At 37.7% G+C, this 15,575-nt stretch overlaps 1 long non-coding RNA gene across 1 annotated transcript; it reads left to right on the top strand.

The window, feature by feature from the left end:
- Positions 1–2,947: 2,947 nt before the first annotated feature.
- On the top strand, positions 2,948–13,796 carry LOC145677334 (uncharacterized). Its single transcript, XR_014129773.1, has 3 exons — positions 2,948–3,354; positions 9,251–9,389; positions 13,534–13,796. It is a non-coding gene; the product is annotated as an uncharacterized LOC145677334 (long non-coding RNA).
- Positions 13,797–15,575: the final 1,779 nt, after the last annotated feature.

The following is a 15,575-nucleotide window of genomic DNA, read 5'->3' as shown; positions in this document are numbered from 1 at the left end:
ACTCTTCGGTTTTATAACCCTTATGTCTAAGGCGACGTATTACTACAGTTTCCTGGATGAAGGAACTATTCATTTTTAAAGGACTTTTTGTTTGTACTAACGCTATATATACAAAAATTCGCAAAATATCGGAGCACCAAACTTTCCCTTATTCCTCTATATGTCCGGAACGGTTGAGATAAAGGGTTTTTTCCCCCTCTAATAGGTTTAGTTGTACACAAAAGCACTTCGTTTGCTCATAAACTCGTCCATAATTTCGTGTCACACTTGAATCGGTTTCCTCGTTAGTCGAGCTGCGAACCTGTCTCACCTTTTCCAGTCGTGGAGATGATGGACTCTTTCAATGTGAAGAGTGTTGCTTTGTCTCAGGGTCATACCCATACACCTCAAGTTTCGTCACTTGTAATTATCCTACACATAAAGGACGGGTCATTCAAGGCATGCTGACGGAGTTCCTGGCAGACTCCGACGCGGTGTCCCTTCTGCTCCTGGATCAGAAGCTTGGGGATGAAATTGGCAGCAACACGGCGCGTGTTCTAACTTGTTGTCCATGATGAAATCGAATACGCGGTAACGCACGTGGTCAGAATAGCACCAGCTGCACAGTTCCCTATGTACACAGGACGATGTTTCTTGGCACACTGACTTATGAAGGTCGATACTTCCTATGTCTGTGCGTGCACCTTGCGCTGCCATCTGTAGGAGTATTACAGAACTACTCTCGAAACTTTTTGATACCACCTCGTATTATATCATTTATAGATAGATCTCTATTGCTATATCAATTCAGCGTCCCAAGAAGAGGTTTCAATCTCATTCCCTCTATTCACAACCTTCAACGTTTCCTATTTCCAGTTTCAACGTTTGATCGCTACAGAGCGAAAACGGCAACAGATAGCGACAAGAGGCTTTTTGGAATCGATTTAGTGTGTCAAGGAAAGGTACGATCTTCACCCGCATCTTGTAATATCACATCCTTCTGAGTACTTAGAAGACAAAGTATGGATGTTAACAAGGAGGAAAAAATGTACATAGATTAATAATATTTCTATTTGTATTAATATTGTTAAGATTTTTCATTAGTTAAAATGATTAGTTCACTTTTGAAAAAAAAAAAAGTTTTCTTTTAAGAAAAAGAAGAAAAGAAAAGTACTTAAAAATTTAAAAGGAATATGTAAGGAGGAATTGACTTTAATTTCTTGGGCTATGACAACTGAAGAGAAAAAAAGAGCTTTGCGCGAGATCGTTCACTGAGAAAAATCCATTATCCGGACAGCGGTATATTGTACAAATACAAGGATTCGTTATGTTTACTAAGGAAATCTGTACGGAGCGTACTTTATCCATATGCTACACAGGTACTGCCTTTTACCCGCTTAGATATTACATCATGTCGCTGCAGGATGTCTGACTTCTAACAATCTTCTGTATTTTACATACATATACGTATGTTAAATACTTCAGCTATATGTTATATACGTCCATCTGTGTGTGAGATCCAGGCCGCCTATAGACACCTCTTTCTTTCGCCATGGCTGACGTCATTGAACTACCGTCTTTTGCTTGCGAAACGAGGTTGTTTACAAACGGAAAAGAAGAGAGGAAGGAAAAATGCTTGGGTAAGTACACTAGTTAACTATTACTTTAGTTAAATATTCCATTAATTATATATTCTTTTAGTGTAACTTGCTTTAATATAGTACTAAGTAAGTAATGTAGTTTACGAATACAATTCTTACTATTGTAAAACTCGTTAATGATTGAGGACAATGGAATGGGTGAATCTGAATTTTGAGAAATCTTTGAATATTAATGTTTTGAAACATTTTACATTTCAAGGTAGCAAAATGAATGTTATGTGTTTATTCATTCCGTTTTATATGTGACGATTTATTACTTGGTGCAGATTTACTACAGGGCTGCTTAACATAATTGCTAATAAACCGTTTTCAGCGCGAAAATTCCCTTGTGTAGTGAAGATTTAGGATTTAGATTTCTGGGCTTTCGGCATCAATGGCCTTGTTAGCCCGTCGCATATGAGGGATGACTTCCCTCGGTGATCACACTATCCGGGGAAAGGAAGGGAAGAATGGATTGGGGAAAAATGGGGCCGCGGTGGCTCAGTGGTAGAGCGTTCACCTCTGGTGCTTGGGGTCCCGGGTTCGATCCCAGCTCCCGCCAAGTGAACTTTGTGGTGGACAAACACCGTGTGCGTGGGTTTTCTCGGGGTTCTCCCGTTTCCTCCCACTTTCTTCATTCCACCATTTCATACATTACTCATCATCACCGTCTCCTTTAGCCTAACCGGCATAACCGTGGGACGTAAAACTCAAAGATTTCATTTTCATTTTTGGATTTCGGAAGGGAGAAAACGGCTTGGGACCTATATGTTAGGTACCACTCCGGCATTTGCCTGCTGTGAATGAGGAAAAGCCAAGGAAACCTCATTCAGGATGGCTGGACTTAAAATCTTTTGATACTTTTTCGACCGAGTTCCCCCACCGGGATCGAACCCGGGACCGTTCGCACCGAAGGCGAGAGCGTTAGCGAATACGCTACGCGGGGCCACTAGTGTAGTTTAGAAAACTCATTTTTACTAGGATATTTGCAAGATTTTTTTTTCTTTTAGTTTAACGCCCCATGATTGTACATCAATGTAAGAGAGAAGGTGACGATGAGATACATGATAATGGTGGAATCAAGAAAATGTAAGGAAACTGGAAAGTCTTAAGAATAACCACAACTACAGTGTTCACCAAAAGCCTATTTGTCGGGAGCAGGAATCGAACCAGGGACCTACCGCGTCAGAGGTAAGCGCTCTCAGAGCTTTCTTTTGTTTAAAGAACTTGTTTACAATGATATATATATATATATATATATATATATATATATATATATATATATATATATAACGAAGATATTGACATATTTTACAGCCTCACTGAAATTTAAAAAAAAAGTAGTCAGGGAGAGCTTACTTGTCAGGTTTTTATTTTTTAATTTAATTTATTTTTATTTATTTATTTTTGCTTTGTTATGTTCCCTAGTTAATTAATGTTTGGGTTACTGAAAATTAAAACCTTTTTAGTATTATTGTTATGTCATCACTTTGGAACCAAAACGTTAGATTTTTTTCTTGTGTTTTCATATAGGAAGTTGGTGAGTTTGTGCCTTAGCACTGGTTTGGTTTCTAGAACGTAATTGAAGGTCATGTTGAGTTGAGTCTTGGTGGGTTTGAGTTCGTGAAGTGTCAGGCACTGCTTGTGCCCCTGTCTTCTGTTTGTGATGTTTCCTGGCTTTGGGCTGTGACGTATTTATGTTGAGGAGTACCAACGAAGGCCGCGTGATATACAGGTAGCTACAACACAGCTTCAACAGTTAACGAGTGCCATGTCTTTGAATTTCAGCTTTCGTTACGGCGTGATAATGCAGTATAGTGCTAGATTGAAATTCTATGGGTGGTAAAAACGGTATGGTAAGAAATACAACGTAATTGTTATTAGTTTAATTAGTGTTTCTTCATAGTATTGTTTCACTATTTCTAGAAGGAATTAAGTATTAACGAAGTAATGAATAAGCAAAAGCACACATTGATTGACGTTTACTATTTCTCATACTCCATTGAGAATGTTTTGATCCTCAGTTGCGCAAACATCCAGTGTGCGTTTATTTTCTTTCTTTTTTGGGGGGTTTACACTGCCTCACAGATGAGCTCTTTCGTGGCTAAGTGGTTAATGAACACGCCTTTGGCGTGGGACACCCGGGTTCGATTCCCGGCCGGGGGCCGCGGTGGCTCAGTGGTAGAGCGTTCACCTCTGGTGCTTGGGGTCCCGGATTCGATCCTAGCCCCGCCAAGTGAACCTTGTGGTGGACAAACACCGTGTGCGTGGGTTTTCTCGGGGTTCTCCCATTTCCTCCCACTTACTTCATTCCACCATTTAATTCATTGCTCATCATCAGCGTCTCCCTTAGCCTAACTGGCATAACTGTGGGACGTAAAACTCAAAGGTTTCATTTCATTTTTTCTTAATCTCTTGCACCGACCGACCGATCTCGATCAAATTTCCAACGTAGATGCACTTCTGGCCTGGGAGTGTTTTTAGCTATTTACTTTGACAGTAGAACTTAGGGGAGGGGGAGGAGGGGGACAGAAAAAATAAATGACTTAATTTACTTTGAAGTGTAAAAGTGCGAGCGTTTTCTTCTCTCTCTCTCTCTCTCTCTCTCTCTCTCTGTCTCTCTCTCTCTCTCTTCACTCCTCCAGTCTCCTCTCACTTTTAGGGCCGCGGTGGCTCAGTGGTAGAGCGTTCACCTCTGGTGCTTGGGGTCACGGATTCGATCCTAGCCCCGCCAAGTGAACCTTGTGGTGGACAAACACCGTGTGCGTGGGTTTTCTCGGGGTTCTCCCATTTCCTCCCACTTACTTCATTCCACCATTTCATTCATTTCTCATAATCACCGTCTCCTTTAGCCTAACCGGCATAACCGTGGGACGTAAAACTCAAAGATTTCATTTCATTTTTTCCTCTCACTTTGATTTCATGATTTCGCACTCTGATGAAAAGTATTAAATACCGCCAGGAAAAGTACTAATATATAACCTCTCTTTTAGGCGCCCCTCCAACCACGCGCCCGGGACACGTGCTTTGCTTGCTTGCCCATAGCTGCGGCTCTGTGAGCTACATAAGTAACATACAATGCTTACGTAATACTTTGGGTCATAAGTACTATTAAGAAAGGAAGAATTGCATTTTTTTAACTTTGGGAAAGGAGCTACTATGGGATTAAAGTTAAGGTAGGAAAGGCAACACATTCCAGTCTATGCTTTCACCCAGCAGACATATTGTTTGGAACCAAAAAAATGTGACTTTTGGAATCTTGTACTTAGGTTCACAGCGGAAGCGACGAAATAACTTGAATCATCCATTGTAGCTCTCCCCGCAACCAGTTTCTAAAATGTTGGCAATAAGTTTGCGAAACGAGAGGTGACGACTCCAATTTTGGGTGAAAAGTCGCTATAAGAAATAATCGAGAAATTCATTGTCTATAAGCATTGTAAAAGTTGTAGATGTAAACTAAACAATATGTTCTACTCACTGGCGCAAATCCCGGGGGGGGGGGGATGACGGATACATGTCCCCTCCAATCTTGGAACTGAGGGGGACTTCTCCCAAATAATCCGATTTGAAATGTGTTTTTTGGGAGAAATTTGATGATTTTTGTCCGATTGCTACAAAGGAACGTGAGATGTCCCCCAGAATAAGCCTCAAATCTGCAGCCTCCTAACGCTAAAGACAACATCGCCTCCTAACGCTCTGATCCTCCACAACATTGTTTTTCAACTTCATAAGTATTTTGGACATCGCCAAAAAAAGTATGGTAACGGTCTTACCCTCCCCCCCCCCCAATGTTGAAGACAGATTTGCGCCGCTGGTTCTATTCACATCTTTGTAAACAGGGCGCAACCAATCCTTTAATTCAGGGATCATTTCAGGTTGTTTCGGGTACTTTTGTTCATGTTGTGGTCAAAATAGTTCCGAAATAATTAACACTACAGTACTTACGTTAAGCAATTTTTTGTAAAAGAAAAAGTGCAGAATAATTAAAAGACCCCAGAGGACAAATATAACAAACACCTTCTTCGCCTTTTTTCACGCATCTATAGCTAATCTTGTTGCTATCGGTAATGATGTATTACGTGTGTCTCTCAACGGAAACTCTGCGAACTAAAGGACATCAAGTTTGTAGTTATTCTTCGTTAGAGGGCAAGGGTAACATAACAATGCAGGATTGTGGAGTAGTGAGTACGCTGTATTTCCAAACTCTTCATCACTTGCGCTGATTAAAACAAACAAACAGAAAAAAATAACGTAAAAACTGTTTTGAACTAATAATGCTTCTCTACAGATGAACATTTTGTTTGCAGCAAAAAGTCGCTAAATGTGTAAGTAGGTAAATCGTTATTTAAAAATCACCCAAAAAAGTCTCCAATCGGAATTTTTTTTTGTCGTTATCGTAGGGCGACCATACGTCCCGTTTTGACCGGGACAGTCCCGTTTTAGGGGCGTGTCGCGGCCGTCCCGTCAGTAGATGGAAAAAAGTAGTATTCGTCCCGTTTTATGTAAATGAAAGAAGTAAATAACAAACCCAGTACCTTTACTCCTTTTAAAAGTATTAATAATAACAAAGCGGCAAAAATTGAACTGAAAATCCCTATATTAAAAATACTCTATAGTTCGCAGTACTGCTCGAAAGGCAGCAGAGGTTTTAGCAGTTGGTTGTGTGTTAAACAAACTTCAACGTGTCTTTCCTTTTTCATAAGTACCCGCTCTGTAACGAAGAGAGAGACGGGGAACTCTGATATCAAGGCACTGATAAGAACAAAGGTAGATCTAAAAGTCTAGTGTTGCAAGAACCTGTCCCGTTTTTAACTGAAAATTTTATGGTCACCCTGCGCTATCGTTGAGGTCGAATTCCCCTTATTTAGCGACTTTACCCAAAATTGGCAACATTGACCCCCACCGAACAACACCCCGTCATCTTGAGCCTAGCCAGCATAATAGTGGGACGTAAAACTTAAAGATTTCATTTCGAACAACACTCCCAGAAACCTACTGTTATACTATTCTCAAACCACCCTTTCGTACAGTTCTCCCTATTCGAAAAAAAAAAAATTGTAAATAGCAGTGTTCATACATAAATATGGAACTCAATTTCCCTGAATTTTGCAGGTTTTCCAGGTATTAATTTTGCAATTTCCAGGTCTAGTGGAAGAAACTAATAGTACGAGAACACATAAATTTTAAGAATACTATATTTATATATTTGAGAATGGCCACCCTTCTCCCCAATGAACGATTGCAATTAAATATTGAGTCACAAGAAAATAAATAATTAAAATAAATAAAATTTAAGTTGAAAAATATTAAGTTGAGAAGCCTACTAAGGGAATTATATAATACTTTTGTTCCATACTTGAATACATTCAAAATATACAAAAAAATATTGGCTTGGGGAAGAAAAAAGGGCCCGCGAGATTTTAACTGATTCTTGTAGTACTCGACGACAGAAATAGATTACTGAAAGAATTTTCAAAATCGGCACAGGCAAACATGAAGAAAATCGCATTTTCAGGTACGGTTCAAAATGAGAAGAAAAAAGGACCGCGAGATTTTAACTGATTCTTGTAGTACTCGACGAGAGAAATCGATTAGTGAAGGAATGTTCAAAATCGGCGCAGGCAAGCATGAAAAAAAATCCCACTTTCATGTACCGGTTCAAAATGGGGAAGAAAAAAGGGCCCGCGAGATTTTAACTGATTCTTGTAGTACTCGACGACAGAAATAGATTACTGAAAGAATTTTCAAAATCGGCACAGGCAAACATAAAGAAAATCGCATTTTCAGGTACCGGTTCAAAATGGGAAGAAAAAAGGGCCCGCGAGATTTTAACTGATTCTTGTAGTACTCGTCGAGAGAAATCGACTAGTGAAGGAATTTTCAAAATCGGCGCAGGCAAGAATGAAGAAATTTGCATTTTCATGTACCGGTTCAAAATGGGAAGAAAAAAGGACCGCGAGATTTTAACTGATTCTTGTAGTACTCGACGAGAGAAATCGATTAGTGAAGGAATGTTCAAAATCGGCGCAGGCAAGCATGAAGAAAATCGCATTTTCATGTACCGGTTCAAAATGGGGAAGAAAAAAGGGCCCGCGAGATTTTAACTGATTCTTGTAGTACTCGAAGACAGAAATAGATTACTGAAAGAATTTTCAAAATCGGCACAGGCAAACATGAAGAAAATCGCATTTTCAGGTACCGGTTCAAAATGGGAAGAAAAAAGGACCGCGAGATTTTAACTGATTCTTGTAGTACTCGTCGAGAGAAATCGACTAGTGAAGGAATTTTCAAAATCGGCGCAGGCAAGCATGAAAAAAAATCGCACTTTCATGTACCGGTTCGAAATGGGGAAGAATAAAGGGCCCGCGAGATTTTAACTGGTTCTTGTAGTACTCAACGGGAGAAATCGATTAGTGAAGGAATTTCAAAATCGGCGCAGGCAAACATGGAGTAAATGGCATTTTCATGTACCGGTTCAAAATGGGGAAGGAACAAGGTCCCGCGAGTTTGAACCGCTACGATGTATGTTTACGAATGTGCCCGTCTTCTCAAATTTAGTTAATTACTGTGACACTGAAACATGTGACACAGAGTCACATTGTGGATGACTCTGCAATCGGCAACCACTGCACATATACTCCTCCCGCCCCACAGTTTGATTATTTCGATCCATTCCTCACGTGCTAACGGCATGGTTCAACATCTGCAAGAAAGAGGTAAATGTAACGTTCAATTGGCAATAGCTTTTCACCAAATTAAGCTGCATGAAATCTGATTGCATATTTGACATACTGAGAAAATTCTAGCCCGTGGCCATATGTATCACATATCCCACCAGTTCATAAAAATTTTGAACACAAAATTACGGTCGTCCGTGTGACGTACTCCCAAAAGGCCTAATGTGTATCACCCACCTCACATTCAATGAAACCACATCCGTGTAGAATTAAGAAAGGAACCTCTTATGATGTATACAGGATGTCTCAAACGTTCCCTGACATAGGGTAACTCTGTTATTATCAGAGTTGCGACAAAATGTAAGAGGAAAAACATCTCGAAATATGACGTTTTCAATCTAAAGTGAACACTTTTTTAAAAAATCGGACAAGATGAATGTGCTGTATACTCTTTATGCACCCAATTTTAAATGAAAATGCAACGTTGTCATTTACCTGGACCCACGACATAAGTGAATGAAGTTACTGTTTGAAACGGGGGCTGGCCATCGACATGTTAGCGTAAAAGACAGTAACTTCACTCACTTCTGTTGTGGGTCCAGGTAAATGGCAACGTTGCATTTTCATTTCACATTGGGCGCATAGAGAGTGTACAGCGCAAACGGGTCATCCGATTTTAAAAATTCCTTCACTTTAGATTGAAAACATCATAATTGGATATGCTTTTCCCTCCTACATTCTGTTGTAACTCTGATAATAACAGAGTTACCCTATGTCAGGGGACTTTTGAGACACCCTGTATACCTTATTTAATGTATGTTTGATGTCACTATAACTGTAGTATAATTTAGTTTGTTTAAATTTACAATTTAATACAAGTAGATTCGGATTTACATGCGTAGGATTTTGTATGCATCTAACTAATGAATTCTTTTATATTCATACTTAACTTAGTGACTTGGCTTTGGACTGCAACTGATTATTGTAACCCATTATTGCTTGAGAAGAAACAAGATATCCGAATCTTCATTTGGAGAAATCAAAGGTCTATTGGAAAGCTGGGGATTACAATCATTAATTTCTACATTTCAAGGTGCGTAGTAAATTATATATTGTGTTTATTGTTAAATTACTATTATTGGGTTTAGAATCAATGAAGCACTTCATGATATTTTATGGGGATCAAGATGGGTGCCGGATAGATAAGTATTTGAGCGTCAGGCTCTTATTTCTTTTCAATTTAATATTTAATCAATGATTATTTTTCTCCCTCATTATTCCACCAAATCGTATTCCAAGATCATATATCCATTTTTGTTCGATATATCCATATTTTTGATCTCTTTCATATTTCTATATTTTCGATTTTTGATATTGTTTATATTTCGATATTGCTGTATTTTTCGATATTTCGAACAAGTTTCGATAGTTTGTCGACATCGATTATCTATATCTAAATTCGGATATCCCAAAGCCCTATCGAGCACCCTCCGAAATGAAGTTTTTGGCTATGGACCTGATTAGGGATGCGCACGAGACAAGACGAGACAATTTTTGTTACGAAATTCGAGACAAGATAGAGCTTTTCCAATAGAAACGGATCCAGTTTTCGAGACGAGACAACTTTCGCGGCACCTTTTCGAGAGGAGACAACCTCAAATCTTTTCTCTTGCGCATCCCTAGACTTGATCATGAGTTATCAAAAAAAAAAAAAAAATGTTAATGAGAAATAACATGTAAATACAATATAGGTAGCTAAAACATTTTTGTTTTCATTCTTCAGTAATGCATTGTTATTAATCTCAGGGGGGGCGGTGGCTCAGTGGTAGAGCGTTCACCTCCGGTGCTTGGGGTCCCTGGTTCGATCCCAACTCGCGCCGTGTGGACTTTGTGGTGGACAAACACCTTGCTCGTGGGTTTTCTCGGGGTTCTCCCGTTTCCTCCCACTTTGTTCATTCCACCATTTCACTCATTTCTCATTATCACCGTCTCCTTATCCTAACCGGCATAACCGTGGGACGTTAAACTTAAAGATTTCATTTTTTATTAATCTCAGCATTTTATAGTGTATTCTTAAGCTTAAGGTGATGTATAATTAAATTTTGAATTCAGCTAACTTATTTTGTTTCTCAGATTGTTTTTAAAATGTATGTACAATTGTTTATGTTCATTCTCGAGAGTTTAAAGTGACGTATAGTTATTAAACATAGTATTTAATATTGTACTCTTAACGTGGAAGTGATATACAGTTAACTTTTGAATTCAGTTAACATTTTTCTTTCTGAAATTGCTTTAAAAAGTATGTAAAAACGTTTTTATTTTCTTTCTTGAGTGCTAAAAGTGATGCAAAGTTATTAAGCTTACTACTTTATATTGTATTCTCAACCCTAAACTGATACACAGTGCGTTTTTGAATAAATTGTCAAGTTATTTGAGTGATGAACACTGGTAGAAAATCCTGACTACTACTGGAACATTTTGATTTTAAGGTGACGACTACTGGTGCAAGGATTTTAAAATATTGTTTTTCCTTCAAGGGCTACTCCTTTTTGAATTCTGACTACATGGTCACTATAGGAAGGATCAGTGAGTCTTTCCAACTATGGTACAGCTCCGACAGATTCACGATGCTCAGAGAAGAGACAAAATAGTATGTTTTCAAACTTAAAGTGAGAACCACTGGCGTTTTTACCTTGCTATGCAAAAGTAAGTGAGTACTCCAATGGGGTTCCAATGCGGTACCTAATTTCTGCATTTTAGATATATGGAAATACATGTCTCTAAAATGTAAAGAACTGATTTTTTTAGGGGGGGGGGAATAAACTATAGGTATGTGGGGCTTGCATACTTGACGCTACAATTCGGAAATTGAATTAAAATATGACTAACGGCTATCAAGATGTTGTCAAATAAAGGGAGGACCAACACAGTTAAGGGGTTTTCGTGTTAGATGCTAAAATTTCCGAAATCGGTCATGGAAAGTTAATAAACACCAGTAGCAATTTCATCTTAAAGTAATTAGATATCTTCATGGGGTGTTAGAACATCATGGAGTCTACCAAAATTAAATTTTAAAAGCTTTTGAAAATATAATCTGACATTTGTAAACAGTATTTGAAATATGTATTTACCCAAAACTTCCAGCTAGTACATCTAACATCTGGAGAAACACTGTGAAATAAAAGCTTGAAATTTCGGAAACAATTATTGGTCGCAACAAAATTAAATAAGATGGTACTTCTATGGGTTAAATCAGTACCTCAGTACAATTTCGATCGAAAGATTAGTTCAGTCCTAGGTTTTCTTCAGGCAATTCCAATGGTTCATCGAGCTGTACAAAAGAATGAAAATTCGCTGTCAATATCTAAGATAGTAACCAAGATAAAAGGAATTATATATTTTATGGCGTAAAAATAGAGATCTTTATATATTTGTACTTTTGGGTCTTTCCTATAAGAAAAAAAAATCAGAAAACTACTGTATATACCTTAATAGACAATTCAATGGGCGGGGACACAGTAGCTTAGTGGTAGGGTGTTTAACTAATCTTTTTTTTTTTTTTTTTTTTGCAGAAACTATTGGAGTATTCACTTAACCCGTAGAGATACGATCATACTTAACTCCCTATTTAATTTTAAAATTAAATAAAAGGAAATATTTCAGTGTAGCGACCCACGATTATGCATTTTAGTCTCAGGGAGATTATGATTAAAGCAAGTGAATGTTGTTGACAGAATTGATGGAATGCAAAGGTGGGAGGAGAGTACCCCGAGAAAACCCACGAATACGATGTCCACTACAAACTGACTTGGCCGTGGATCGAACCAAGAACCCAATACACCGGAGGTAAGCACTCTACCACTAAGCCACTGTGCCCCCGCCCATTTAATTGTCTATTAAGGTATATACGGTTGTTTTCTGAAATTTCTTCTTCTTACAGCAAATACTCAAAAGTACAAATCCATGTGGGTCTCTATTTTTACGACGTCATAAAATACATAATTCCTTATATCTCGCTTGCTATATTAGATATTGACAAAAAATGTTCACTTTATTTCAGAGCCCGATGAACGCTTGGAATTGTCCAAAGAAAATTTAGAGCTGAATTAATCTTTCGATCGAAATTGTACTGACGAGTCTGAGGTTCTCACTTAACCCATATAAGTACCATCTTATTTAACTTTTGTTAGGATCAATAATTGTTTTCTGAAATTTCAAGATCTAATACGCTTTTATTGTATGGTGTCTCTCTAGCTGCTAGATGTACTAGCTGGAACTTTTAGGTAAATACATATTTCTAATACTCTTTACAAATGTCAAAATATATTTTACAAAACTTTTAAAATTTAATCTTGGTAGACCCCATGATGTTCTTAAACTCCATGGAAATACCTAATTATTTTAAGATGAAATTCCTACTGATGCTTATTAACTTTACATGACCGGTTTCGGAAATTTTACCACCTAACACGAAAACCCCATAACTATATGGATCCTCCCTTTATTTGACAATATCTTGATAGTCATATTTTAATTAATTTTCTAAATTGTACTGTCTAATATGCAAGCTCCACGTACCTATGGTGTCGCTTTTTATTTCACCATATTTCGGTAACTGTTAGGCGTACCGACTTGCGGTTTCGGTAAACACACACCTCTAACGTTCTTTAAAACGTTATTAAGACATATTTTAGAATATTTAGAAATGAGAGTTCTGGGAATATCATGGTACCCGAAAACCCCCATCAGGGCGTGTGTGTAGTGTATTTAATTGAAACTACTTTTGAGGTTGTTGTAAGCCCTCGTAATTACGTTTCCGAAACTGCACCATCTAGTACGCAAACTCCACAGTTCTGTAGTGTCGCTCTTTATTTTCCCATATCTCGATATCCATAAGGCTTACCGAGTTGAGGTTTTCGGTAAACAGATGTCAGTTCCTTACATTTTAGAGACATATATTTTCATATATCTAAAAAATACAGACATTAGGTACCCCATGGTAGCCCGAACACCATTGAGGTACCCACTTACTTTTGAATGGTAATACATTTTGAGTTGTTGTTCAGCATCAATAAACACTTCATAGTTTTTCTACGTGCAACCCAAAAGTCCATACCTGACCGAACATATTTTGTCCATTTAATCTCAAAAATGTTAAGATACTTTGTATTGTTAAGTACAACCAAATTAAGCACACTGAATATAACATTTTAAATATTTTCTGATTTTTGTTGCAGGTATTTCGTGCATCAAACCAGAATTCTGCTTGAAAGACAGTCAAAAGAAGCAGTGTAGGTTGTGGCTAAAAGTACGCCCTTTCTGAAGACAGACTCAGTTGTACTTACATTATTTTGTACGAATATATAACCCTAATAAAGATACTGTACTACAAATTATTTCTTTCTTCCATAAATTATAATAAAATATTATCTCTGTTTAAAGAAAATGATTGTTAATGTTAAGTCATTTTAATTATTTTTCTCTGTAATAAGAACATTATCCCTAGCAATATTTTTTATCTTTGTGCTATTGCGATTGGATGAAGTAAAATTCTATACGAAGCACTATTATTTCAGACATGCATTAATAACTAATGTATTGTTCTGTATGTAAGACAATGTGTATACTGAACATGTCTAGCGAAGGTGTTGTTTTAATACAGAATCTATAACTCAGCTTTTCAGTAGTCAACTTTATTGGGAATCCGAAGAACGAAGTTAAAAAAAAAAAAAATGTTGGACTTACCAGCGTGTGTGTGTTCGAATTCTGGACTAATCCAAATTATCCAGAGAAATCATTATATATTTCTTTGTTGCTATTTCAGATGTATCCTTTATCCAAGTCGTATGAAACGGAGACTTCATACATCGCTATACTTTGTATGAACTATGTTCCGTATTTACTTAATCACTTTGTAACTTTCTCTAGTGTTGACAAGGCCGCAGGTGTCAATCGAATAGTTTAGTGTTTCACTCATGTCACCTTGTGACTAAGGTACGTCCTGTTGGTATATATATGGTACTGGGTTCAATTAGCGATAAAATACATTTTTAGCGTTAAACAAATGCAAAAATCTACACGAAATGAGATACCGTGATCTCTGACTTACGGATAACACCAAGCAACTAATGGTACTGAGTGTGATTGAGTTTACTAATTACTATTTGGCTAAAATCAGTGTTCCTTTATCTATAGTTCTTTTCGTGCTTTGAATTGCAAAGTTTGAAATAACCGTTTTAAATTATTGTGTATATATATCTTCCGAGTAATTCTGAGAATCATTGCTCTTTCTTTAAGCAATGTATGAGACTGTTAAATTGCTCTTTCCTTAAAATGTTGCACTAAGAAGGATGCATCCAGGAAAGTCCAAATTTGCAGAATGTCTATAGCAGGGAAGAATAAATATGTTTAGTCGATGGCTGCACAACGCCTCCGCTGTCACCACGTTGTCACACAGCGAATACAGCGAACGTTTAAGAGTATTCTGCACTTACTATTAGGTATCGGCCTGGGAACTTTGGCGCATCTACCCAGTCTCCTTCTTGGTGTTTCATTTTTAATGGCGAGTACTGAGTAGGAATAATATTGTAAGCGAATGCGTTTCCGGCTGACACCACACTTTTAATTATTGCGACATTTAAAAAAAAATACCTGTTAATTAAAATGTACAGAGAAGTTATTTCTGGAAAATTCTATTCAGGTCTCTTGTGGTAACAACTGCACTTTAGTAGAAGATACTATTAAGGAAAAGAATGAGGTAAAATAATCTTTATATCGTACAAGCAATGGATGATAACAGCTTAATAAATGATTGTACGTAAATCTTGTTTGAGTTTGAATATAGGATTGTATAAGGCTGTGCATTTTGCATTATTATTGAGGTGCTGCAACTAACTAACTGCAAACCATATGATAAATTCTTACAGTAATATATCACATATTGATTTACTCTGTATGGAAACGAAAATAGTTTAATATATGGTTAACCTCCTTTGTGCCAGGGGCGGATCCAGAGGGGGGCGATCGGGGCGATCGCCCCCCCCCACAAGAGGAAACTTTCTTATTTTATATATAAATAAACCCATCCATAACAATTTTGGAGCTCTTAAAAGTAGCAGTATTACCGCCGACCGCCCCCCCCCCAGAAGTCCGTCCTGGATCCGCCCCTGCTTTGTGCCCATAATTTTAAAATTAACGTTTGTCACTTTTCAACACTTGACTTTGCAGTAGCTTTCCAACGAATTAGCAGGAAGCCCAAACTTATAGGACACCCTGCAGG

Source organism: Thermobia domestica, unplaced genomic scaffold (assembly GCF_964235325.1).
Source record: "Thermobia domestica unplaced genomic scaffold, izTheDome1.hap1.1 HAP1_SCAFFOLD_780, whole genome shotgun sequence".
Classification (NCBI taxonomy): Eukaryota; Metazoa; Arthropoda; class Insecta; order Zygentoma; family Lepismatidae; genus Thermobia; species Thermobia domestica.
This window is presented reverse-complemented; position numbering and strand designations above follow the sequence as displayed.